At 41.6% G+C, this 26,168-nt stretch overlaps 1 protein-coding gene across 6 annotated transcripts in view; it reads left to right on the forward strand.

Moving 5' to 3' along the window:
• Positions 1–5,900: 5,900 nt before the first annotated feature.
• Positions 5,901–26,168, forward strand: part of NEXN (nexilin F-actin binding protein) — a 53,196-nt gene continuing 32,928 nt past the window's right edge. For 5 of the 6 annotated variants that reach the window (XM_059375205.1, XM_059375203.1, XM_059375206.1 and 2 more), the window contains exons 1-2: positions 5,901–5,989; positions 8,733–8,804. The gene's annotated coding sequence lies outside the window, so the exon portion shown is untranslated. The remainder of the gene's footprint in view (positions 5,990–8,732; positions 8,805–26,168) is intronic. The other variant, XM_059375204.1, reaches the window with a different exon arrangement.

A 26,168-nucleotide genomic window follows, 5' to 3' on the forward strand; every position in this document is an offset into this window, starting at 1 on the left:
ATCAAGTGCCAAAGCACATGTCTTCTCTGTGGATGAAGTGGGAGAAAGGACAGTTCTGTGATGAGTAAAGCCAGAATACTTGTGTTTTGTTTTGTTTTTTTTAAAGATTTATTTATTTATTTGACAGACAGAGATCACAAGCAAGCAGAGAGGCAGGCAGAGAGAGAGAGAAGGAAGCAGGCTCCCGGCTGAGCAGAGAGCCTGACGTGGGGCTCGATCCCAGGACCCTGGGATCATGACCTGAGCCAAAGGCAGCCGCTTAACCCATTGAGCCACCCAGGTGCCCCTGGAATACTTGTGTTTTAATTAATAAAGTGTTGGGTTGGGAATGCCATCAAGCACACTGTAAACTTATCTAATTCATGTTCGTGCATCTGTCCCTATTCGGACCTCCTGCTTCCCCCCACTTCCTGGTCAGAGCCCACATACGGCTAGTCAAGGAGAGGGGATGCTGCCAGGCTGGCCGTGGGGGCACCGGATAACACGGCAGCTTTCCTTGGATGTAAAAACAGCCCGAGGCACACAGTCCGCGGGCACTCTTCGCAGCGAGGAGACGGGGCTGGATGTGGACGGGAAGCTGGAGCAGCACCTCAGCGGCATCTTTTGTTTTCTGTGTCGCCTGCCATCCTCCAGGCTGTCCCATGCCATCCTCTTTGCTCCCGCTCCCCGAATATCATGTTTTGTATATTTTAAACATCTCTGGGTTTCAGGGCACCTGGCTGGCTCAGTCGGAAGAGCATTTGACTTTGATCTCAGGGTCATGAGTTTAAACCCCATGTCGTGTAGAGATTATTTAAGTAAATAAATTAAAAAAAAAATCTTTAAACATCTCTGAATTTTTAGATATGTTTAAAACACGTCTCAAGCAAAAAAAAAAAAGGGGGTGGGTGATGCCTGGGTGGCTCAGTTGGTTAACCATCCTTTGGCTCAGGTTGTGATCCCAGGGTCCTGGGATCGAGTCCCGCATAGGGCTCCCTGTTGGGGGAGGAAGGAGAGTCTGCTTCTCCCTATCCCCCTCTCCCCGGCCTGTGGTCTCTCTCTAATAAACAATCTAAAAAAAATAAAATAGGTCTCTACAAGCATCTCAATGTCTTATTGTTATATTATTTGTAGGGCTTTGCTGGAAATCTCTAAAACTCGTTTGGTTCATCCACTGTTGTCTTTACTGTTCTTATGCCACTTTTGACTTTTGTTATGTAGTATTTCTTTTCATACCGGGTATTCTGTCATACTTTACCCTGCCACGTCTTCTCCTTTAATCTTGCTCTCTGCTCATGCTGCTGACATCTTTGATCATACTGCACAGCTCTCTTGTCTGCTAAGGTGTTTTTGGTTCTTTTTTTCCCCCCTATCTCTAAGTAACCTTCATCGTTTGTGCAGGGAAGGACTGAATTCCAGTACAGAAGAGAAAAGCAAACCTTCCTACGACACTTTATTCTTTACTTGAAAGCCACAGCAAAGTAGTGGGTACATCAAATACCACCTCAGTGTTTTGCTTTTAACTGTCTCTTATGTGTATCACAAAAGTCTTTCACAAAGTACATTTATATATAGGAGATTACAGAACTTTTATAATTTGCTACGTTTGAAATAATACCATAATGCTTGAATACAGAGGAGCACTTTGACATTTGCAAGCACTTGAAATATATGATTTCCAGAACTTTGCCTTTTTTTTTTTCCTTGACACTGTGAGAGATAGGACCACAGACTTTAAAAAGGACTGGATCCTTAATGTGGTAGGGGATGGCTAATTTTAAAAAGTAAGTTAAAGCAGTTGTGTTTGTTATCCACTGCTGCATAACAAATTATACCAAAATTTAAGCAGCCTGAAACAACAAATATCTGGCATAGTCACTGAGGGTTAAGAATCTGGGAATGGCTGTTTCTGGTTGTTCTGGCTTAGGGTCTCTCCTGAGTTTGCAGCCATTTGAAGGTCTGACCAGGACTGGAAGATTCGCTGTCAAGATTTGCATACTCACACGGCTATTGTCCGGGATAGGAAGGGGCGATAGGTCCTTGCCCTGTGGGCATCGTAACAGAGCTGCCTGAGTCTCTTTAAAACTACTGCTGGCATCTCCCAAAATTGAGTAATCCAAGAGGTATCAAGGCAAAAGACACAGTATAGTATCTTTTATAACCTAGACTTGGAAGTGACTTACCATAGTGCCATGCTAACATAGCATGTTATGTTGATCACACAGACCACCTTTTGACACGGTGTGGGAGGAGGTTACACAAGGGTGTAGATATTAAATGGTGGGATCGTTTGGGGTCATCTTAGTGGCTTGATGCCACTGCAAGGAATGACAGTACACTCTGTAGTTAAGGTAGACCTTTTTCGTTGGGCAACCTTGATGTAGGATCAAGACCTTTGCTTGGAATATGGATCCAGTCGGTATTCGGAGATGTCTTCGTTGTAGAAACTACACCACTAAATCATCATCTGGGATTTCCACATTTCCCTTACTTAGGAAGGGAAAAGGATTTCCCGTTTCCCTTACTTACGAAGGAGAAAAAATTTACATGAAAAAAAATTTACATGAAAAGCAATGGATGCCGAGTCCCCTTAGTTTTTATAATTTTGTACCCAATTTTATACATTTGTCTTCCCCACATCTAGCTTGATGGTAATTTTTATATTGTTTACCTTTATCAAGTCTTCAGAACTTTCATCCTAGCTTTTATAAAACCCTAACTCATTCTGCCTTTATCGCTCTTCCTTTTGTAATGTTGATGTCATTTCAAGAGCATGCAGCTGATCTGATCAAGTTGAAGAACAAACCCAAGTGACTCAGGGTAGGTATATGAGGAATTTTCATACACACTGGCGAATCTTGGATTTCCGGTAGCCTTAAACTTAGCATGTCCCAAACTGAGCTCCTGACTATAGCTGCTCCACCTCCTCCGGCCAGTCTTTCTCATTCCAGGAAATGACAACTCCATTCTTCTACTCCTTGGGCCAAAAACTCGGTCCTCACATCGCATGTTCAATCTGTTGCCAAAATCTCCCAGTTCTACTTCTTAAAATGGACCAAGAAAAAGAAAGTGCCAAGCACGTATCCTCACAAGGCATCACTGTGGTCCAAACTCCCATCACCTGCCAGCCCAGTTATTTTGGAAGCCTCCCAGATGGTCTCCCCGCTTTATTTAGTGTATTTGCAGCACATCAACCAGAGTGAAACATGTTAAAAATATGTCTGATCATGTCACTACTTTGTTCAAAATCACCATGGCCACCCACCTTAAAGGCCAAAGTCCTTCCAATGTTGGGCAAAAGGGTTCTCTACCAGCTGTCTCCTGCCCCACTCCACGTCCTCTTTCCCCCTTGGCCTGCTCAGCTTCACCTGCACAAGCCTCCTTCCTCTTTCTAGAACATGTCAGGAACCTCCTTGGGGTTTCTATATCTCCTCCTGGACCCTTCTCCCCCAGTATTTCCAGATATTTACATGATTCATGTTCTCATGCATCTCCAGAGATTTACCTAGCTCACCGTCTCACTTTCCTCAGGACTGATTTATATGAGTCTGTCCCCAACCATGCCATCTACAAGAACAGTATCTTCCTGCCCCATTCCCAGCATTCCCTGCTTCCACTGCTCTGGATCTATCCTTCGAGCATATCACTAAGTACATAGTTGATTTGCTCACCGTCTGCCCTCTTCCACAAAATGTCTCGAATACGACGGCAGAGCTTTTTGTTTTGTTACTGCTGTATCCTCAGTATCTAGAACTGTGTATTTGTTCAATGAGTGAATGAATGAATGAATAATGGATTGGTGAAAGAAGAAATAGGCCTTGCATGCTGTGGGTAGCTATCAGTTTTGTAGGAAGACTGGATTAGTCTGTTCAATCTGGTGAATCCACTGAGTGGATGTCCCTTAAGAGAGCTACGCATTTCTTTTAAGTCATGCAAATAAATGTATCCTTCGAAGTTGAAAAGTGTAGGGAGGAAAGGGGTAGAATGAGAGTTTATAATAGGGGACACTGGCACAGACTGGGAGTGAAAGGGAAACTTTTCTGAGAGAGCAACCTGCAAGTAGACAGACAGCGAAAGCTTATACTGAAGTTAGGTAGGTAGGGAGTGGGGGAAAGAGGATTTCATGCAGAGAGAACAGCTTGTGCAAAGGCCCTGAAGCTGGCAAGTTCCATGAACTAAAGAAGGTCAAGATGATGGTATTGAAGGGAGCAAGGGGGCAGGGTGAGCTAGGTCACCCAGGTCACATGTCTGTATTAGCTTAAGTTAAAATAGCTGTTTTAATTACCAATCTGGAACTTTTCTCTAATGGAAGAATGAGTAGCTTACACCTTTTAAAAGAATTTCCAACCCAAGTAAATAGTGAATGTGGATGGGGTGGACAAGAGAAATTACAACTGAGAGTAGAAGGCCTTCTCAATACCCTGAGAATATAACCTGAGAGCACCACTGTCCGCCCAGAACTTGAAGTTGGAAGTGGGTGTCCCTGGTGGATTTCTGTGGATGTTAGTTCAATTAAAAAACATTTTTTTCGGTGGGGCACCTGGGTGGCTCAGTGGTTTAAAGCCTCTGCTTTCAGCTCAGGTCATGATCCCAGAGTCCTGGGATCGAGTCCCACATCGGGCTCTTTCCTTGGTGGGGAGCCTGCTTCACTTCCTCTCTCTCTGCCTGCCTCTGCCTACTTGTGATCTCTCTCTGTCAAATAAATAAAATCTTAAAAAAAAAAAAAAAAAAAGAAGAACCTTAAAAAAAAAAAACAAAACATTTTTTTCGGGACACCTGGGTGGCTCAGTTGGTTGGACGACTGCCTTCGGCTCAGGTCATGATCCCGGAGTGCCCAGATTGAGTCCCGCATCGGGCTCCCAGCTCCACGGGGAGTCTGCTTCTCCCTCTGACCTTCTCCTCGCTCATGTTCTCTCTCTCAAATAAAATCTTTAAAAAATTTTTTTTTTCTTTCATCGATATTTTATTATTTATTTTCTGCCTGCAGCGAAGAACTGAAAATCTCCCCAACCAGAAAAATTCCCCCTCTGGATAAGCATTTCAGGTTTTAATATGGGTTGTCTGATGGGTTTAATTGACAGGCTTGTGGTCCAGGTTGAAAAGGCCCAAGAGTGCTAATATCCGCAGCTGTCTTTATGTAGGTTTAGAAGGACTGGAGACGATTTGCTTTCAACTAAGGAAACGTGGGAGATTGCATAAGTATTACTTGTTTTTAGGGTTTTGGGGGTTTGTTTGTTGAACCTCCTCTCCCCCCTCCCCCTTCCACTCTCCTCTATCACCCCTCTCCTTGGAGTTCAAGAGGAGAGCCAAGAAAAGGACAGCCACAGACAGACGAAATGGTCCCCGGACTGCTGCCCTATGGCCTCAGCAATAAAAGAAAAACTGGCCAAAGGTCATGCTTTGGATGAAGATAAGATAGTGAGTGGCTCGGCGTCTTGGTTAGAAACCAGGACGGGAAGAGTCGCCGAGAGAAGTGGGCCCCAGGGCCAACCGGCTGTGGGTGTTGGGGAGCCAGCTCCAGCCCGTCCATGAATCCCATTCCAGTATCACTCCCTTCCCACCGGGGAGGCGGCCTTCGGTCCCCGGCCCAAGCCGAGAGGTGGAGGCAGACCCCTTGTGAAAGGCTCCACGACCCAAAGTCGGGCGACTCGCAGGTTCTAGCGGAAAGTTGGCAGCCACCGCCCCCTCTCCCATCTCCCTCCCCGACACCCAGCCCTCTCCGGGCGCTACGGCGGAGGTGGGGGTGGGGGGAACTGGCCTAGTGTTCTGGAACAGCTGCCGCCGGCGCTGGGCCCGCCTGGAATGCGGGAACAGGCTGCGCACCAGGACTTTTATGGAAACTTGCTGGTGGAGCCGGCAGCAGCGGCGGCGGCAGCCAGAGGGCTCCCAGCGGCCGGAGCGGCAGCGGCGGCGGCCGGAGCGCCCAGACCCTCGCCCACACCCAAGCGCAGGTCGCGCACAGCCTCTCGGCGCGCATCGAGGACCCCAGCTCGTCGCCGGCTCCTGGCGGGTGAGAGGAGTCGGGGAACGTGGGGCGGGGGCGGAGGCGGCGGGCCGGGAGGGGTCGGGGCCGCCGCGGGGGCGGGGGCCGCGGGGAGACGCGCCCCCCTCCCGGCTCCCGGCCGGGCTGCGCCGCAGCACCCGAGCGCGCGGGGCTGCGGCCAGCTGGGGCGGCGCGCCGGGCCCGGCCCGTCCTGCGGACTCGGCGGGGTGGCGGCCCGGGTCTGCGCGTCTGACCGCGCGAACCGGTCTTTGGCTCCGGCGGCCGTTCCCTCGTCCGCCGCCCCTGCTTCCAGCTGCCCTCGCGCCGGGTCGGCCGAGTTGCATTCGGGCGCTTGCTCCACTCCTGCAGGGAAGAGCCCCGCGCGAGCGGCGTGGGTGCAGACCCTTCGCTCTGCCCTTGGGGTCCAAGCGGGTATAAAGTTCAGTGTCGTCCCCCACCCACCACGTGCCCCCGGCGCGGTCTCTATCCCGCGATGCCTGCTGTTTTTAAGAGAAATCTTTTCCTGGTCTGCCCCTGCGGAGGCTGGGGAGTAAAATGTGCTTTAACAGCCTACCATCTACCCCCTCCCTCCAAAGTACGTTTTGGAGGCGATTTGGTCCGAGGTGGGATGTTGGGGTGCGCGGCTACAGTTGGAAGTTGGAGTGCATGACGTGGTCACCTGAGACCTCCCTTGTCCCTCTGCGTTTTCCAAATGCGAAGCCATTCCAACTGTTGATAAACTGTGACACGCTCTACGGTGCTAAAAATGTATTGGCATTTGTACGGAAAATAACCAAGTCCAGAGGTTAGTTGATTGTCGCAGTGGCTTCCAGGGCTTCGTTTTATATTTATTTAAGGTCCATAAGGCGAACAAAGAGAGTTGGGGGGAGGGTGCGGTGGAGAGCGAGCGAGAACAAGGTAAAAAATAGCCTAAGGAGATGTCCTAACAAAATGTCTGTCCTAGGGAAAGAGGCAGGTAGAAAAATGAAGTGAACCGTAAGAAAGAAAGAGTTCCACGAGCAAAGCAATGGCAGCATCATTCATCAGCTCAATTTTGTTAATGAATTCATGTAACAGGCCCATTGGCCCGCGAGTCACAACATAGCTATGTGTTGGGCAGTACCATTAAGTAAACCTGAGTATTTATACCATCTTAGTCACACGTCATTACGTGAACCTCATTATTTACCCCCTCCAGTCCTTGTACAACTTAAATAACTGCCATCAGAAAACTCAGACGACACTGCAGTCTCTGAAATTCTTTGGACTTTGAGGTGTGCAGAAGTGGAAAAATGCATCATCAAACTGAGCGACAGTTTTCTGGGGAGATGAAATTTGATTATTTAATATAATTAGTTCAGATTTATACTTATAGGTATTAGCCCTCCTGTTTTTGAAACTCTTTTATATTTTGACTGAAATAATTTAAGTAAAAATGTGGGGAATTGTGTATTTTATCTGCAACAACTTCCTTAAGGAGCCCTGAACAAAACCCACAGCAAAATTCTTTTAAATCCAGTTTCCCTCAATACAGTATTGGTGTAATTGTTTTAATGGAAGATTCACATTTCTAAAACCATTTTAGGCAGAACTGTAGTGAATAGCAATTTTTCTTGCTCACCTTCAATGGAATCTGTGCTATTTTTGAAAATTTGATAGGTAAGACTGATCATTGTCAAAATGTATGTCATCTTGAGATGGCTATATTTAGCATCAACAAAAGAATGCCTTATCTAGGCTTTTGAACAGTATTTTTCCCCTGAAATTACACTTAAAGTATTTAGGTTAGGGTTTCATTTGTGAACAGAATGAAAACTAAGTATGTATATTTGGAAGAGATTAATTGGGGATTTAGATTGCTTAGAACCAAAGTGACCTAAAATTACATACTTCATTTAGGGGAAAAAAAAAACAAAACAAAACCCTATTGCTATTTTTAAAACACCATAAAAGCAAATAAAGGTATTGTTTAAATAAAAACACATGCCTATAAGAAAGAAAACAGTGCAATAAATGTAGAAAAGTAGATGGGGAGATGTCTAAAAGTTTTTTTATGGAAGAGAGGACTCAGTATATTTTATAGTATGTAGGCCATATACACACACAAAATAACTTGGTAGTCTACTTTATAATTTAGAGGGAACATGACCTACAACATTCTTTCTTTTTTTTTTTTTTTAATATTTTTTATTTAACAGAGAGAGAGATCACAAGTAGGCAGTGAGGCAGGCAGAGGGGGTGGTGGGGAAGGAAGCAGGCTCCCTGCTGAGCAGAGAGCCTAACACGGGGCTGGATCCCAGGACCCCGAGACCATGACCCAGCTGAAGGCTGAGGCTTAACCCACTGAGCCACCCAGGTGCCCCGACCTACAACATTCTCAATAACTTCACCTATTTCTGTTCTTTAATCAATTTGTGCTCCGTATCACCTGTGTAGTTTTTTCATTCTCTCTTCTGGTTTTGTAATTGCAAAATCACATATTGTTTACATACACTTGGAATTGTTATATTTCCTCTTTCTGTTTAAATATTCAGTGCTTGTTTGGCCGGACTTAGGGTGGTGTACTTTCTACTCTCTAAGATGAGTGGATTTTTATCCTGAAATCCAACTTACTTAACTTCTAGTCAAATTTGTTTTTGTTTGTTTGTTTGTTCTAAAGACATAACCATATTTATGGTTAAAAATGATCAAGAACGGAACAGAGGACTTTCACAAGAGGACACATGTACTGTTAGTGTTTTGATACGTTTCTCCTTGTCCCCGTGCCCAGGACTTTTTTCTTGTGTGGCCGTGTCTCCGGGAAGCCGTGCGCGCACGCCCCCAGTGCAGTCTCTGCCATCCAGTAAGTGTTCAGTACCTCTTCTTCCTTTTCCTCCCCATGCCTCCTTTTGGTTTTTTCCTTCTTGTCAGCTCCTTTTTGCTATCAGATTAGAAGACAGACTGGGGCTCCCTGGGCCACGTTTTGAGGCTGGTGAAACTTCACCTTTCTCGCTGGGCCCCTCCTTCTTGTCCTTTCTCCCCTTTGCCTGTGCCTCCTCCATTCAGGCCGAACTAGGCCTCCCTTTGTCTCTCTATTTTCTCAGCGCCGCCTGTTCCTTTAGATCAGGGGCCGCAAACTGGCAGCCAGAAAGCCACCTGCAGCCACAAGCCTGGTTACAAATTGGTACATTTTATGATAAAATAGGGATTTCCAGCCTCTCCTGAGAAACTGGGTCATTTCTGCATAGCCGCAGTACCCTGGGACGAAGTAGTTGCCCCCCCCTTCCAAGAGCACACATACCCCTTCTGACACCCGTCTCCGCTGTTACCTGTTCCCTTACAACCAGCCGTCAGCCACTCACATGGCCTGTTGGTGACACTGCCCTGCATTGTCTTACAGTTACATCACCTGACCCTAAACTCTTGAGTACGCAGTAGCCCCGATGGAAGTGTGAGGCAGGTCTGAAGCCGTGATAGGATGGGAAGTCTGGACCCGGCATTAGGAACCTGAACTTGAAATGCTGTAGATGTATTTGGGTTAGCAACCCTTCTCGCAAAGGAGAGGATCACGGGAATGAGAAGTGAGCATTCACTGGCAGTAACTGCTCGTGTAAGTTGGAGCTACAAGGGGCCATGTGTAACTAACTAAAACATTTTAACTGCTGGGATTTCAGAAAGCACAGGGTAGGTATTTCCAGGAAAGAAATCTTTCCTAAAACTCTTATAAAATATCCTCCTCTCTTTCCACCCTAGAAGTATTCAGAAGAGTTTAGTTTTGTTTTTAAACCTTCTAGAGACTGGCCATAAGGAGGACTTAATGGCTGTTCCTCTTCTGCCTCCCCACCCTCCCTTGGTTTGGAGCCTGATGTCTGGGTCTGTCGGTTCCCAGCTGTGTCCTTCGTTGAAAGGCCATCAGCTTCCACCTGCCCAGAGGGTCAGGCCGCCCGGGCTCCTTCTAAAGATTACCACGTCCTTGTGCTTGGGAAAGCAGCTTCTGGTTTTTCACAGTTTAACATAAACCCATTTGATTTTATTTTCTATTCATTCATGGATGCGTCCTCATCATCAGCCCTCTTTTTGGAGATGCTGATCGGAAGTTTGACTTGGGCTGGCTTTGGATCAGGCAGTTTTTCTCTTATCTCTTTGTCATTCATCCACTCCCGCCAGTGTGAATTGAGTTTATACCGTGTTCTAGTTGTTGTGTGAGACACTGAGGATAAAAAACAGAGTAGAGCAGCGTTCTTTAAGGGGCGTATAATATGGTAAATGCTCTTTGAAAACTATCACATACTGTCATATGAGAGCAAAGTGTTATACATTATACATTATTATTATTAATAATTAATACAGACTTATTTAATTCTGTATTTATTTAATACAGAATTAATTAATACAGAAGAATATCAAAGGTTGAAAATAAGATTCTTGGTTATCAGTGAGGAATTGTTTATTGGTAGGAGGGGAAAAAAAACCTCATTATTTGAAATAGATAAAATATTTTTGAATTATGACAGGGTTTATGATTGGCTTTATATTTTGATTTAGCTTATTAAATTTTATTTGTTTAATTGACAGCACAAACGGGGGAGAGAGGGTAGAGGGAGAAACAGACCCCCCAAAGAGTGGGGAGCCTGATGTGGGCTCGATCCTAGGACCCTGGAATCATGACCTGAGCCAAAGGCAGATGCTTATCCAACTGAGCCACTCAGGTGCCTCATATAATATTTTTAAAAGTTTAAGGTTATAATGTTCATTAACTAAATGTAATAAAGTCACATTATATTTAAGCATAGATTTCTGCCATAGTGAAAAATGATAAAAATTTGGGCTCACATTTTATAAAGCTCAAAACATTGTTCAAAGACTGTAAAGAGGTAGGTTTTAACAATTATTTATAGTATACAGTTAAGTGTTCTAAAATCTTTTTTTAAAGACTTTATTTATTTATATGACAGAGAGCTAGAGAGCACAAGCAAGCAGAACAGCAGGCAGAGGGAGAGGAAGAAGCAAGCTCCCCCCTGAGCAGGGACCCCAATGTGGGACATGATCCCAGGACCCTGGGATTAAGTCCTGAGCCAAAGGCTGATGCCCAAATGACAGAACCACCCAGATGCCCCAAGTGTTCTAAAATCTTAAAGGAATGCCTGGGTGGCTCAGTCAGTTAAGCGTCTGCCTTTAGCTCAGGTCATGATCCCAAAGTCCTGAGATTGAGCCCCATGTCAAGCCCTGCTCAGCAGGGAGTCTGCTTCTCCATCTCCCCTTCCCCTGTTCATGCTCTCTTGGGAACTCTCTCTCTCTCAAATAAATGAAATCTTGAAAAATAAAATCTTCTTAAAAGTTGAGACTAAGAATTTACTTGAATTTAATGAAATGCAGATTTAAAGCTGTCCGTCTTGACGATTCTGTTCCTTGAGAAAGGAGATAACACATTATCACAATGAAACAGTTATTATAAATGATAGCTATGATTTAAAATTCTTGATTGATGGATTATTTGCTATCTTGGAATATTTTAATTGTATGTCTAAAAAGGAAAATTAATTAAATTTAGAAAATACAGAAGTCAAACATGGATCCAATGAGATTCTAGAACCGAAATACTAACATGCATATTTTTAGGTCCACTGTGCTTAATATTACATTCTACTATAAGACTTATATATTATCTCACAGCTGGAGCTTCACACCTTAATATCCAGCCTGGAAATTGTAACAGCCCAAAATTATACTCTATTCTTGAACATGACATTTTATCAGGCTATGAAGTCATCTTCAAAAACTTCTTGAAGCTTATCTCACTAATTGCTATGCCTGTTAATACAAATATTAATATTACCATTGAGCATGTTATATATGTTTCATGTACTTAAATTAGGTAAAAATGGAGAGTGATATGGTGAAGTGAGTAGTTGAGTAATAGTCAGGAAACTGGAGTCTAGTTGCTTGCTCCGTGACTGAATGGCTTTGCAACCTGGATAAGTCACTGAATCTCTTTGCGGCTATTTTTTCAAGTGGTAAATGAAGGGGTTGGACTAAGTGATCTTGTTTGTTTGTTTATTTAAGATTTATCTGAGAGAGTGTGTGCGCATGGGCCCATGTGTGCGAGTGGGGGGAGGGGCAGAGGGCAAGAATCTTACACCGGGCTCAATCCCAAGACCCATGACTGAGCCAAAAGCAAGAGTCCGATGCTTAACCGACTGAGCCATCCAAGCACCCTGGACTAAGTGATCTTTAAGGTCCTTAAATAATGAGCTCTAAAAATTCATGATTTTTTAAAAATATTTTTTTTATTTGACAGCACTAGCAAGGGGAAAAAGAGAGGGTGAATCAGGTTTCCTGCAGAGCAGGGAGCCTAATGCGGGCTCCGTCCCAGGATCCTGGGATCATGACCTGAGCCAAAGGCAGACACTTAACTGACTGAGCCACCCAGGTGCCCCAAAATCCATAATTCTTAATACATGTAAAAACAGACCCCAAATGTAATTTTGAAAGGTAGTAAAACCTGTTCAAAACTCTACTCATTTTCTTCAAACATATTTTCAAATTTAATCTCAATTAATGGTAACTCTGTCCACTCATTCACTCAAGCCAGAAACTTGGAGTTAATTCTTCACAGTATTCGTCTTCTCTCCTCTCCCTCTCTGGATCTAACTGGCCAAAGTTCTTGCAATAGTACCTTGGCTACAGGGTAAATTCCCTGGATTCAGGGATTTAGTGTGTTGGTTCACTCTCATCCTTCCACAGCCTAAAATAGTGCCTGGCCTATAGCAGGAGTTTGATAAACCCTGGTTAAGTAAGTGGATGAATGGGCCACCATGTCCTGTCAATTCCACTTCTGAAACGTCTCTTTCAACTTTTCATTCGTAATGCCACAGTCTTAATTCAGGCTCTTGTCTCGCCAAGAGCACTGTGCTTGTCCTCTTCCCTGTAGCCTTCCCCCATTTACTCCAATTTTTTCCATGGGGGAGGGAGAAGCAGGCTTCTCGCTGAGTGGGGAGCCCCATGTGGGGCTCAATCCCAGGACCCTGGGACCATGACCTGAGCTGAAGGCAGATGTTTAACGACTGAGCTACCCAGGTGTCCCTGACCCACATTCTTGCTTTAAAAATTCCTTTTTTGGATCCTCACTGCCTAGTTTAGATCAAGTCTAAGCTTTCTTAATAAGACATGTAGGAATCTTCCCAGTACGTGCCTAGCCTTTCCAGTTTCACATGGATTTGCTGGATAACTTACAGCTCCCCAAATTTGTAGTGGGTCATCAGGCATTGGTGCTTTTGTTCATGGTGATTCTTTTGTCTGAATGTGTGGAATCCTATTTATCTTACATCTGTTTGTCTTTCAAGGTCTAAATCAAATGTCACCATCTCTATGTAACTTTCCTTAAGTCCAGCCCCTCCTTCACCCCACAGTTGTCTTTTCCACAACTTTTCCATGTTTCTATAGTCCTGTACATATACTGCTATTTTAGTACTTAATACTTTAGTACTTTAATACTTAATACTTTGTGTTATAATTATTTCTGGTCCCATCTATTTCACCGAACAAATGTACGTGACTTCAAAGGCTTTTTCATGCATTTTGTATCCTATTGCCACACATAATGTCTGGGACAAAGTACGTTCTCCTTCTCATAAAAATACTATATTGTAAATATAAACCAAATATGTCAAAATTGAAAAAAAATGGAGCCTTTCTGATAAATCATTTAACAATATGCTATAGACTGTAGTAATGTTACAATACGGTCTCTGAAACCTATGATGTGTACTTAGTTGTCTTCATTTGACATGAATGATTAATATGTTAGAACAGAATCATTAAATCCCGTTATCATCCCAGCTTTCTTTATTATGACCAAGCTCTAACTGATGAGCTGCATGTTTAGCCTTATCTTTTGGTGTTTTCTCTCTGCTCATTCTTCATAACAATTCATCTGTGCCTGTGATCTTGAACACTGAAACAGTGCAGAAGGGCTGGATTGTTGTGTTGCTGCTGCCCCCTGAAGGTGGCCAAGGGCATTGCATCTGCCTGTGACGGCAGAAGAAAAGCCACTTAATACTAGGTTTAGAAAAAGGCCGTGAGATTCCCCATATAAAAGCCTTTGACATTCAGGTTGCTGAGTATAGGAATTAAGTTATTAAAATAACTTCTAAAACAGTTATGGGAGTGCTCAGTCCAACTACCTTGTGGAATGAGAACTGACGAACGTTCTTTCCTGTAATTCAGCCAATCTCAGAATGTGGTTTTAGAATACCAGGGAGTCCCTAGGAGCCTTTAGGAGCCCCTGAAACCCTCTCTTTTCCAATTACATGTCTGTATGAGGCCATATCTTTAAATACTTAGAACAACATATCTCAATAGTTTGAATGCAGAAGCAGGTATGAGAATGTATCTGTCTCATATTAAGCCAGAATTAAAGAGATGTGCAAAAATATAAAACAATGTTACCTTCAATATATTTATTTTGAAAAAGTTATTTTTTTAAAGATTTTATTCATTCATTTGACAGAGAGAGAGAGATCACAAGTAGGCAGAGAGGCAGGCAGAGAGAGAGGGAAGCAGGCTCACTGCTGAGCAGAGAGCCTGTTGTGGGGCTCAATCCCAGGACCTGAGCTGAAGGCAGAGGCTTAGCCCACTGAGCCACCCAGGTGCCCTGAAAAAGTTATTTTTTATAAAATGTTTCTGTTGATATATAATGGGTTTGTTATTAGTTTAAAAATGACTCTCTTGGGAAGACTTTAAAGTAACCACTCAAAAAAATTTTGTAAGTATCTATTTGATGAAGTCATTAATAAGATTAAGTTCCATATATAAATAAAATGTGAGATTTTTTAAATGTAAGGATTTTTTTAAAAGCTGCAGTATGTTGCAGGGTAGACCTGGGGCCTCTTTACTGAATAAAGAAGAGTGGGAAGAATCTTTACAAAACATTAAATTTACAAAACATTAATTTACAAAACATTAAATATCTGTAGATATAATCTATACAGAAGTTCTCTCAGGCTTCTCTATATGGCACAGACATTAATCACTGAACTCAAAAAGTTTGAGAACCACCCCTCTAAATCATAGCCTTTCTTCTACTAGAGGCATTTTTTAAAAACATCAGAGAACTTATTTTTATATAAATGTGTTCACACTTATTTAAATGAATCATTTTTAACTAAAAATATTAGCCTCTTTATATTGTTAATTATCTTTTATCCCATATAGACTATGAGCTCCATGAAAAGATATCTTAGGGACGCCTAGGTGGCTCAGTGGGTTAAGCCTCTGCCTTCAGTTCAGGTCCTGGGATCGAGCCCCACATTGGGCTCTCTGCTCCTCTAGGAGCCTGCTTCCCCTTCTCTCTCTGCCTGCCTCTCTGCCTACCTGTGATCTCTCTCTCTCTCTCTCTGTCAAATAAATAAATAAAATCTTAAACAAAAAAAGATATCTTAGGGGTGACTGGGTGGCTTAGTCAGATAAGCATCTGACTCTTGACTTCAGCTCAGGTCATGATCTCAGGGTCATGAGATTGAGCTCTCTGCTGGGTGTGAATCCTGCTTGACATTCTCGCTCCCTCTCTCCCTCTCCCACCCCTCCTTAAAAAAAAAAAAATACGAAGAGGGATGGTTGGGTGCCTCAGTGGGTTAAGCCTCTGTCTTTGGCTCAGGTCATGATCCCAGGGTCCTGGGATCGAGCTCCGAATCAGGCTCTCTACTCAGAAGGGAGCCTGCTTCTTCCTCTCCCTCTGCTAGCCTCTCTGCTTACCTGTGATCTCTGTCTGTCAAATGAATAAAATCTTTAAAAAAGTGAAAAAAAAAAGATTTTATTCTGTTCATCTATTTAGTGCCTTACACTGTGTCTAGCACATTGTAGAATGTTGTTCAATAAGTTTCTTGAATGAATGAATAAATACTTGCTTTAGCTAGTTTCATCTTTTCTCATTTATTCTTAATTCTACCACACTCCTAACATCTAAATCTTATAAAATAACATGCAGACCATCTACCGCGTGGCCTATTATAGGGACTCCTTTGTTTCCACTCTTCTCCTTTATTCATTATAGATACCCCAGGTCTTTCCTGCAATGTACTGTAGCTTTAAAAAAAATCCTTACCTTTTGTTTATGTATGTATCTTAATTTTAGTAATGATTTCATCAAATGGGAACTTAGTGATTTTGTTTGAGTAGTTACTTTGAAGTCTTCCCAAGAGAGAATAAAAGGCAAGAATTAAGGATTTGATTTGGAGAGTAGGAGGCTGTATTGTGGGGAACCTAGCATGTGGTGGTTGCCCCTGCAGTAAAATTTAAAACCCCTAGGATGGGGGCACCTGGGTGGCTTAGTGGGTTAAGCCTCTGCCTTTGGCTCAGGTCATGATCCCAGGGCCCTGGAATCGAGCCCTGCATTGGACTCTCTGCTCAGAAGGGAGCCTGCTTCCCTCTCTCTCTCTCTGCCTGCCTCTCTGCCTACTTGTGATCTCTCTCTGTCAAATAAATAAATAAAATCTTAAAATAAAAATAAAAATAAAACTCCTAGGACATACTTATGTGTTGTGCTGCACGAGACGCACAAAGACGTATTGTTGAAGATGATGGAGAAAGTGAGTGACCGTTGAAGTTTCTTGATGAGTATGTGAGGGTATGTTATATTAGTCTAATTTTATACATGTGTGAAATTTCCTTAATAAAAAGGTAAAGAAGATAGATTAGACTGATAGTTCTGGGATGTTTAACCATATAAAAAATTCTAAAGTTTATGCCGGGTATACCTAGAAGCCTAAGCACATTTAGAGGTCTCAGAGACCGAAGGAGAGAAAACATTCATGCTTAGGGTTTACTGGGAAAAAATCGCAATTTCTACTATAATTAGTTTGGGAAAATACTTAACTGGTAAAAAAGTGGCTTAAGAATTGTGTTGGAAGGGGGCACCTGGCTGGCTCTGATGGAGGAGCATGGGACTCTTGATCCTGAGGTCAGAAGTTTGAGCCCCACGGTGAGTGTAGAGATTACTTAAATAAATAAAAACTTAGGGGAAAAAAAGAATCCTCTTGGAGGTGGAAATGAGCTACTGAATGTGTATGTTAGGTGAGAGGTTGAAGGAATGAGAAGGGAAACCATGTCTGAGGGAGTGTGCAGAAGGCTTAACAAAAGCCCAGGTGAGAATCTTCATTGTGATCCGTGCTGCCCCAGCAGTTCATGTGCTCAGAGCTGGAGCCATAGGCCAGAGTTAAGGAGCACAGAGGCGTTGGGGATGTGGTGGTTGAGTAGGTGAGCCTGATGAAGACAGAAAGAGGGTGACTTGTTACCGTACTAGAAATCAAAGGAATCATGGCTACAGGTTACTCTGAAAACTTTACTGAACCTCATTTTACTAACCATGTATACTTAAAATCATTATTCTGATAATATGTAACCAGTTTCTTTCTTTCTTTTTTTTTTTTTTTAAAGATTTTTATTTATTTATTTGACAGACAGAGATCACAAGTAGGCAGAGGTGGGCAGAGAGAGATGGGGAAGCAGGCTCCCTGCTGAGCAGAGAGCCCGATGCGAGGCTCAATCCAGGACCCTGGGATCATAACCTGAGCTGAAGGCACAGGCTTTAACCCACTGAGCCACCCAGGTGCCCCTATGTAAACAGTTTCTTAACTTTGAACAGTTTCTTAACTTTGAAGAAACTGCATTAAAAGTTTCCCTCTAGAAACTGAAGTAACTTTATGTACTTACCATACTTGGATTCTGGGACCTATGGATAAGACTTGATAATTTGAAAATCTTTATTAGGATTCTGAAGAAGAGAAAACTGTTAAAATGGATACTTTGAATTTTAATAGCTTCTCCTCTTATAAGTTTATTAATCAAAATGACAGTAATATGTGTGAATACTAAATATATGGGTATATTTGGTAACTTTAATTATATGAAATTAAAGGAGGGCTTGGGGGACACCTGGGTGGCTCAGTTAGTTAAGCAGCTGCCTTCGGCTCAGGTCATGATCCCAGCATCCTGGGATCGAGTCCCACATCGGGCTCCTTGCTCGGCAGGGAGCCTCCTTCTCCCTCTGCCTCTGCCTGTCATTATGTCTGCCTGTGTTCGCTCTCATTCTCTCTCTCTCTGATAAATAAATAAAAATATTAAAAAAAATAAAGGAGGGCTTGGGGTCTCTGCTCTAAAAGGGCAAATTCCACGTTTGTATACTAGCAGATGAAATGTTGACTAGTAGCATATAAAAAAGCGTCAAAGTGGGAGGCAATGATAAAATTAGTCTAAGATTGAATGGATATTTGGATTTTGAGAATATGTGCCCAAAAGATTAGATTTTAAATCTTCTGTAACTGTCTAATAGCAGATTTTAACACAAGTACAGTTAGTTCATTAAGGAAATGAAAGTTGGGTCAAAGGAATGGGATCTTTTAGATGATTCATTCATTCATTCATTCATTCATTTGATCATTTCTACATAGATATTAAAACTCTTTCCATGATAGCTTTTGGGGTTTATTTTTAATTATAACGTATTATTTAATGGGCATTGAGACAGGCTCTTCTTTTGGGGAAGAGCCAATCTGCTATAATCTGGGAAAGGAGCGTAAAGTCTATCAGATGGACAGGTGAAAATCTGGGAGGAAGTAAGAGAAGTGCAAACAGTCTCAGAATGGAGGTCATTATCTTGGGGATATAACTGGAACGGGGAGGTATGGTGCATGTTGCTTTCCAATTTTATATCAGAGATAGTTGATGTTAGAATTTTACCCATGTTGGGGCGATCTATGGGTGGCTCAGTCTATTAAGCATCCAGCTCTTGATTTCGGCTCAGGTCATGATCTCAGGGTCGTAAGATTGAGCCCCACATTGGGCTCTGCACTCAGTAACAAGTCTGCTTGAGATTCTCTCTCTCTCTCTGCCTTTCCTGATCTCCCTCTGTCCATCTATATCTCCCTCAAATAAATAAATAATTCATTTTGGGGTATTTATTTACTGAGGATTTTATTTATTTATTTGACAGAGAGAGACACAGTGAGAGAGGGAACACAGGCTGGGGAGTGGAAGAGGGAGAAGCAGACCTCCCACAGAGCAGGGAACCCTATGCGGGGCTTGATCTCAGGACCCTGGGATCATGACCCGAGCCAAAGGCAGACACCTAATGACTGAGCCACCCATGTGCCCCATCTTTTTTGTTTGTTTGTTTTAAAGAACTCTACCTTGCCTGTAGATAGTAAAACAGACTGGACCATTAAAAATTCTGTTCCAAGGCTTTTGTTGAGAGTTTGGGCCAAGGGACTGTTAACAGCATATGAGACTAGGAAGAGTGTCTCTCTGTTCATTGAACTGTATTTCTCAATGCTCAGCAGAGTGCCTGGCACATAGCAGATGCTTAATAAATATTTGTGTAATAAATGGTTTGTTCTATTTATATGATGAAAATCATAATGATAGTAATAAATTATATCCCCAAAACTTTAACTGTTTACAAAGTACTTCACCTTGAAGTTGGCAGGATTTACTTATGTAGTAAATAGTTATTATGTATGTCTTCTGTATGCCAGGCACATGCCTTGGGCTATGGACACAGTAGTGCATAAACTACAGTCTGTACTCTCAAAGAGCTCACACTCTGGTAGAGAGGTAGCCAAGAAAGTGGTTCATTACCATACATTATGGTTAATACTAGAGTCAGGGTAAGCATGCGGGCACAATGAAAACACACACAGGAAAGCACATAGTCCAGTCTTGTGGGGTCAAGGAAGACTTGCTGGAAAGAAATGACTATCGAAAACCTAAAAGATGAGGAGGAGTTAGTGAAGAGCTAGCTGTGCAAAGGCTGGAGGGGTGCCAATTTTTCCTTGTGGATGATGCATGAGAGGAAGGTGTGGACACAGATGTGGCTAACAAGGCAATGAAAACTACCAAAATGTATTACATCACTGAATAAAAAGTGTAGAGTGAGAAGAAAAGGGCAAAGACTGAAACATGTGGGCAGACAACATAGAAGAAGTGGAGAGAAGCAGAGCAGCCCTCAGAGGAGACAGAAGGAATGGTCAGAGACACGGAGGAACAGGGAGAGAGCGGCGTCATGTGCCAAGGGAGGAGGATTTCCCAGTGGAGGCGTGCCTGAGAATGTCAGATGCAGTCTTGACATTCTGAAGGCGGGAACTGTCCATTTTATTGGGCAGTGTAATGAGAAAGGTATTGTTGTGCCCATTTTTTATATGAAACTGAAGTTCACAGAAGTAAACTGGCTTGTCCAAGACCAGGCATCTAATAAGGAGCCCAAACAGAATCCCTAATACAAGTTTTCTGGGTCTAACTCCAGTGCTTCCTCCACCATCGCGGTGTTCCTAATGTGACTGGAAAATCAGCTGTTTCCTGAGAAAGTGTCATCAGGATATAATTTTGAGCATTTTGCTACAAGGGTCCTTAAGCAACAAAAGCTCTAGTTGAATACTTTGGAAGACTTCAAAATATGTTTATTAACCTTTTGCCAAATTTAAAAATACATTGGTTTAAACATTTTTATATGAGAGGAGGTTTATGAAACATTAGGACAAGATTGAACCTGAATATGCAGTTTTTAAAAACTGAAGTGTTGTTAACAGAGTTTTATATTAGTTTCAGGTGTACAACATATCTATTCAACAATTCTATTCATTATTCAGTGTTCACCACGATATGGGGGTACTCAACCAGTTGTCACCGTATTTACTGTGTTCCCTATATAGTGCTTTTCATTCCCGTGACTTATTTATTTTATAACTGGAGTTTGTACTTCTTAATTCCCTTTATATATTGGGCTCATCCCTCTACATGCCTCCCCTGCTCTGGCAACTACTGGTTTATTCTCTGTTTTTAAGAGTTTACTGGGTTTGTTTCTTTATTCATTTGGTTTTTTTAGGTTCCACATATATAAGTGAAATCATATGGTATTTGTCTTTCTCTGATTTATTTCACTTAGCATAATGCCCTGTAAACCCATCTGTGTTGTCACAAATGGTAAGATCTCATTTTTATGCCTGAGTAATATTTCTCTGTGTGTGTGTGTGTGTGTGTTTATCTTCACATTTTCTTTATCCATCCACACACTGATGGACACTTGGGTTGCTTCCATATCTTGGGTATTGTAAATAATGCTGCAGTAAACATAGGGGTGCATTTATCTTTCTGAATTATATATGACCATTAGAATGGCAAACACTGGAATCTCCATGCCATTTTTCACAGTGGTGGCGCTGGTTTGCATTCCCGGCAACAGTGCATTAAGATTATGTCTTCTCCATATTCTCCCCAACACTTATTTCTTATCTTTTTGATACTTAGTCATTTTGACAGGTGTGAGGTTATAGCTCACTGGGGTTTTGATTTACATTCCGTGATGATTAGTGATGTTGAGCATCTTTTCTTTTTATTTTTCTTTTTTTTAATATTTTTATTTATTTATTTGACAGAGATCACAAGTAGATGGAGAGACAGGCAGAGAGAGAAAGAGAGGGAAGCAGGCTCCCCACTGAGCAGAGAGCCCAATGCAGGACTCTACCCCAGGACCCTGAGATCATGACCTGAGCCGAAGGCAGAGGCTTAACCCACTGAGCCACCTAGGCACCCTGAGCATCTTTTCATATGTCTGTTGACCCTCTGTACATCTTTGAAAAAAATGTCTGTTTGGGTCCTCTGCCCATCTTTCAATTAGAGTGTTTTTTTTTTTTTTGATGTTGCATTGTATAACTTCTTTACATATTTTGAATATTAACCCCTTATTGCATATGTCATTTGCAAATATCTTCTCCCATTCAGCGAGTTGCCTTTTTGATGGCTGATGGTTTCCTTTGCTGTTTCCTTCATTGTTTTGGTGTAGTCCCAAGAGCTTATTTTTGCTAAGTTTCCCTTGCTTGAGGAGACCTACCCATAAATATGTCGTTAGGGGCGATTTCCAAGAGATCACTGCTTTTGTTTTCTTCCATGCATTTTATGGTTTCAGGTCTCAGATTTAGGTCTTTTTAATCCATTTTGAGTTTATTTTTATGTGTGGTGTAAGAAAGAGAAGTTTCGTTCTTTTGCATGTTGCTGTCCAGTTTTCTCATCACCATTTATTTTCCCTCTTGTATGATCCTGCTTCCTTTGTTGTAAATTAATTGACCATGTAGGAGTGGATTTATTTTTGTGGTCTCTATCCTGTTCTGTTCCGTTGATCTACGTATGTCTTTTTGTGCCAATACCATACTATTTAGATTTCTACAGCTTGTTAATATGTTTTGAAATCTGGGATTGTGCTACCTCACTTTGTTCTTCTTTCTCAAGATTGCTTTAGCTATTTGAGGTCTTTTGTGATTCCAGAGAAATTTTAGAATTATTTGTCCTACTTCTATGAAAAATACTATTAGTATCTTGATAGAGATTGCATTGAATCTGTAGATTGCTTTGTGTATGTTTTGGATGTTTTTAAATGATATCAATTCTTCCAACCCATGGGCATTATATCTTTCTATTTGTTTGTGTTGTCCTCAGTTTCTTTCATCTATGTCTTAAAGAGTTTTCAGCATACACAAAAATTAACTTCCTGGGTTAAACTTACTCCCAGGTGTATTTATTCTTTTTAGTGCATTTGAAAATGAGACTGTTTTCTTAATTTCTCTTTCTGCTACTTTCTTATTAGTGTATAGAAATGCAACTGATTGCTGTGTATTAATGATCTGGAATTTTTGTATCCTCAGATAATTTGTATCACAAAAAATTGTGATCATTTACATATTAGGCAGCTATTATTTAGTCCAAGTTGGTCCCTAGTTGGCTGATCTATGAGAGGGAGGCAGTTTGGGCCCAGTTGAGGTCACTGTGCCCTTCTGGGAGGGCCAGAGTATTTAGGACATTGTGGAGTGAAGATGGAGAGGGTGGTAGCAGACAGAAAGGAGAGGATTTAAAGGAAATGGAAAACTTTCAGCTTAATGATCCATTCCTCGGCTAAGTATCAGTACTGTTGGACTTCCTTCTGCAGAACTTCCTTGAAGAATGTATGGTTCATTGTTGAGATTCACTAACATGTGTGACATTCACATAATTTTTGAACATTTCAGTCCATGTCATGACTTTTTTGGAATCACATATACTCAGGGCATGATCTCAGGGTCCTGGGATCGATCCCCACATCAGGCTCTCTGCTCAGCAGGGAGTCTGCTTCCTCCTCTCTCTCTCTCTCTCTCTCTCTCTGCCTGCCTTTCTGCTTACTTGTGATCTCTGTCTGTCAAATAAATAAATAATCTTTTAAAAAAGTAAAAATAAAAATCCCTCATAAAATCAAAATCCTCACTGTCATACAATTAAAAGTGAATTTGGTAACTATAGGAGTATACTTTTAAGTAATGTTCTGCTAGATAAATTCAGAGGCAATTTAGTAGAATGATAAGAGGTCATTCCTTAAGAGAATGACATTCATGTGAATATTGTTACCTGATTTTTCACTATCATTAATTACAACAAAAAGAGTGCTAACTCTTGTTGCTAACTCTAACTCGTGTTGCTGACTTCGGTACTTTTAGAATCAGAGAAAATAGTACCTGACTTTATCACATGTGAATGAATTCTCTAAACCACAACCAGCTGAGTTAACTGCTTTTCATTCAGTACTTGAGAATCATTTAATAACCTAACTGTGGGATCTACTCAACTCCAAGTAATTCTAAGAGAATAACTGCTAGCACGTATCAACTTAAAATGAAATAAATGTGCTTAAATAAAAATTGTGCTCTTATGGGGCAAAATATCAGCACCATATTCTACTGCCAGTTGCCAGCTCAAGACTACAAATTCATTAAATGTAGAGAATACTATCAGTCATGTCTTCTGAGCTTCCAGTATATTCCTACTGCTCAGAATTATGGTTCTCAAATATTTTGACTACACTAGTAGGTTAAACCTTCTAAGCTGGCTGGTATTGCCCTCCCCTCACCGCATACACCAGTTGTACTGTTTTTGCTTGCTTGCTTTCCCATTAGTATAATACAGTGGGTAAGACTGTAGAGTGTGGGGGTGTCTGGGTGGCTCAGTGGGTTAAGCCTCTGCCTTTGGCTCAGGTCATGATCTCAGGGTCCTCAGATCGAGCCCCACATCTGGCTCTCTGCTCAGCAGGGAGCCTGCCTCTCTCTCTCTCTCTCTCTCTATCTCTATCTCTCTCTGCCTGCCTCTCTGCCTACTTGTGATCTCTTGTCAAAGAAATAAAATTTTTAATTAAAAAAAAAAAAAGACTGTAGACTCTGTAGTCAGACAGCCTGTTGTTTCCTGTGTCGACCAGTTGTTACTTGTGTGGTCCTGAGCAAGTTACTTAACTTTCTAAGACTCAGTGTCCCATCTGTAACAGTTTACAGGCTTCAAACCTATTGATAAACTCAAAGATATTATTCTTGTCTTGATATTTTAAGAATTTTTAAATTACTGGGCTTGGAAATTTTGAGAGGCTTTACCTGAAAGGATTATTGAGGGGACTGGATGAAATAATGCTTGTTAAACACTTGGCACGTTTCCTGGCACACAGTAAAGTCTCCATAAAATGTTAGCTTGGATTATTAATATCATTTTATTCATATGTGATCAAAAGATTTATTAGTGAGATAGTCAGTTTCAATAAGAGAATACAATCATGGACTGTGGAACAGAATTCTTTCTTGTAAAGTTACTGATCTAAACGTAGTTAAATTCATACCTTTAACTTTAGCTCAGGAAGATAACAGGCTTAGCAATTGGAATGTAATGCTTTTTCTACCAGGCAGAGTTACACCTTTTAAAAATTTATAAAGGAATCCTGGGGTGCCTAGGTGGCACCATCGGTTGAACCTCTGAGTCTTGATTTCGGATCAGGTTGTGATGTCAGGGTTGTGAGATCAGGCCCTGTTTTGGGCTCTGCGCTTAGTGTCGAGTCTGCTTCCCCCCTCCCTCTAAATAAAATCTTTGAAGATAATAAAAAATGTAAAGGAACCCTATAGATATTTGCCTTCTTGTTTTTGAAAATTTTTTCTCTAACATGAAACTATTTGAGAGATAGGAACCCTACTGGTTTGTAATCTACACCTTACTTTTAAGGTGAAATAATGCTTGTTAAACACTTGGCACTAACCCTGTTAGTGCTTCTCCCTCTCCCTCTGCTGCTCTCTCTCTGTCGAATAAATAAATCTTTTAAAAAAAGACAGGTAAGACAAAAAACCAGTAAACTTACTGTGCTACGAGTTTTTTATCATCAAAATGCAGAACAGAGCAAACTCTGCAAAGGATCACTTATATTTTATTTTAAAAAGCTAAATTTAGGGGCACCTGGGTGGCTCAGTTGGTTAAGCGATTGCCTTCGACTCAGGTCATGATCCTGAGTCCCGGGATCGAGTCCCACATCGGGCTCCCTGCTCGGCAGGGAGTCTGCTTCTCCAGCTGACCTCTCTCATTCTCTCTCTCTCTCAAATAAATAAATAAAGTCTTTTAAAAAAAGTTAAAGTTAGTACTATTCAAATTTTCATAGACTTTCAGAGCTCAGAATACTGAAATGATATTTAAAGACTTTTGACTGGTTTTACTCATACTGATTTTAAAAATTAAGCTTATTTTATTCTGAATCTATAAATAAGTCAAGATATAATTTGAAGATTTTTTAAAAAATTAAATTAAGGTAGCTGATTCATTTATTCTCCAGGACTATTCTTGACGGGCTAATTTTTCATCAGCAGCAAACCACACAATTTTCTTTCATTTCACTGCACACACAGACAAAAAATGTTCCCTAAATTTCCCTCTGGCCAGTTTATCCAGCTAAATTTATCAATCCCTATAATCCTATGTGAGATTGCTCAAAATTTCCTCTTGTCCTTTGGTATTACTCTTTTAGATTATGCAAATAATATATTAATATGTTAATTCCCCTGCCGGCAGGGGAATGTAGATTTTTAACTGAAGACAGTAAAAAAGGTAGTGAGGGAGACCATGAGTAATGAAATTGATCAAAACTGTGGGTACCTACTAATGTTAGGTATTGTTCTAGAATTTTTCACATATGTTATCTACTCCTAACTGGGAAGCACAGAATCGAAATTTGGATTTAGGTGTGATTATCAAATTGTGATCAAAGTGTGAGGTGTTAAAGGCTCACCCGTATTATTTATGGAGGCAATGAAAATAGTGAAGTAATATATTTGAACAAATTTGAAAGAACCATTCACAAATATTTGACAATCTATCATAATTTAGGAGCTCTAAAAGAAGAATGAGCCAGAAATCA

Source organism: Mustela nigripes, chromosome 14 (genome assembly GCF_022355385.1).
Source record: "Mustela nigripes isolate SB6536 chromosome 14, MUSNIG.SB6536, whole genome shotgun sequence".
In the NCBI taxonomy this organism is placed as follows: Eukaryota; Metazoa; Chordata; class Mammalia; order Carnivora; family Mustelidae; genus Mustela; species Mustela nigripes.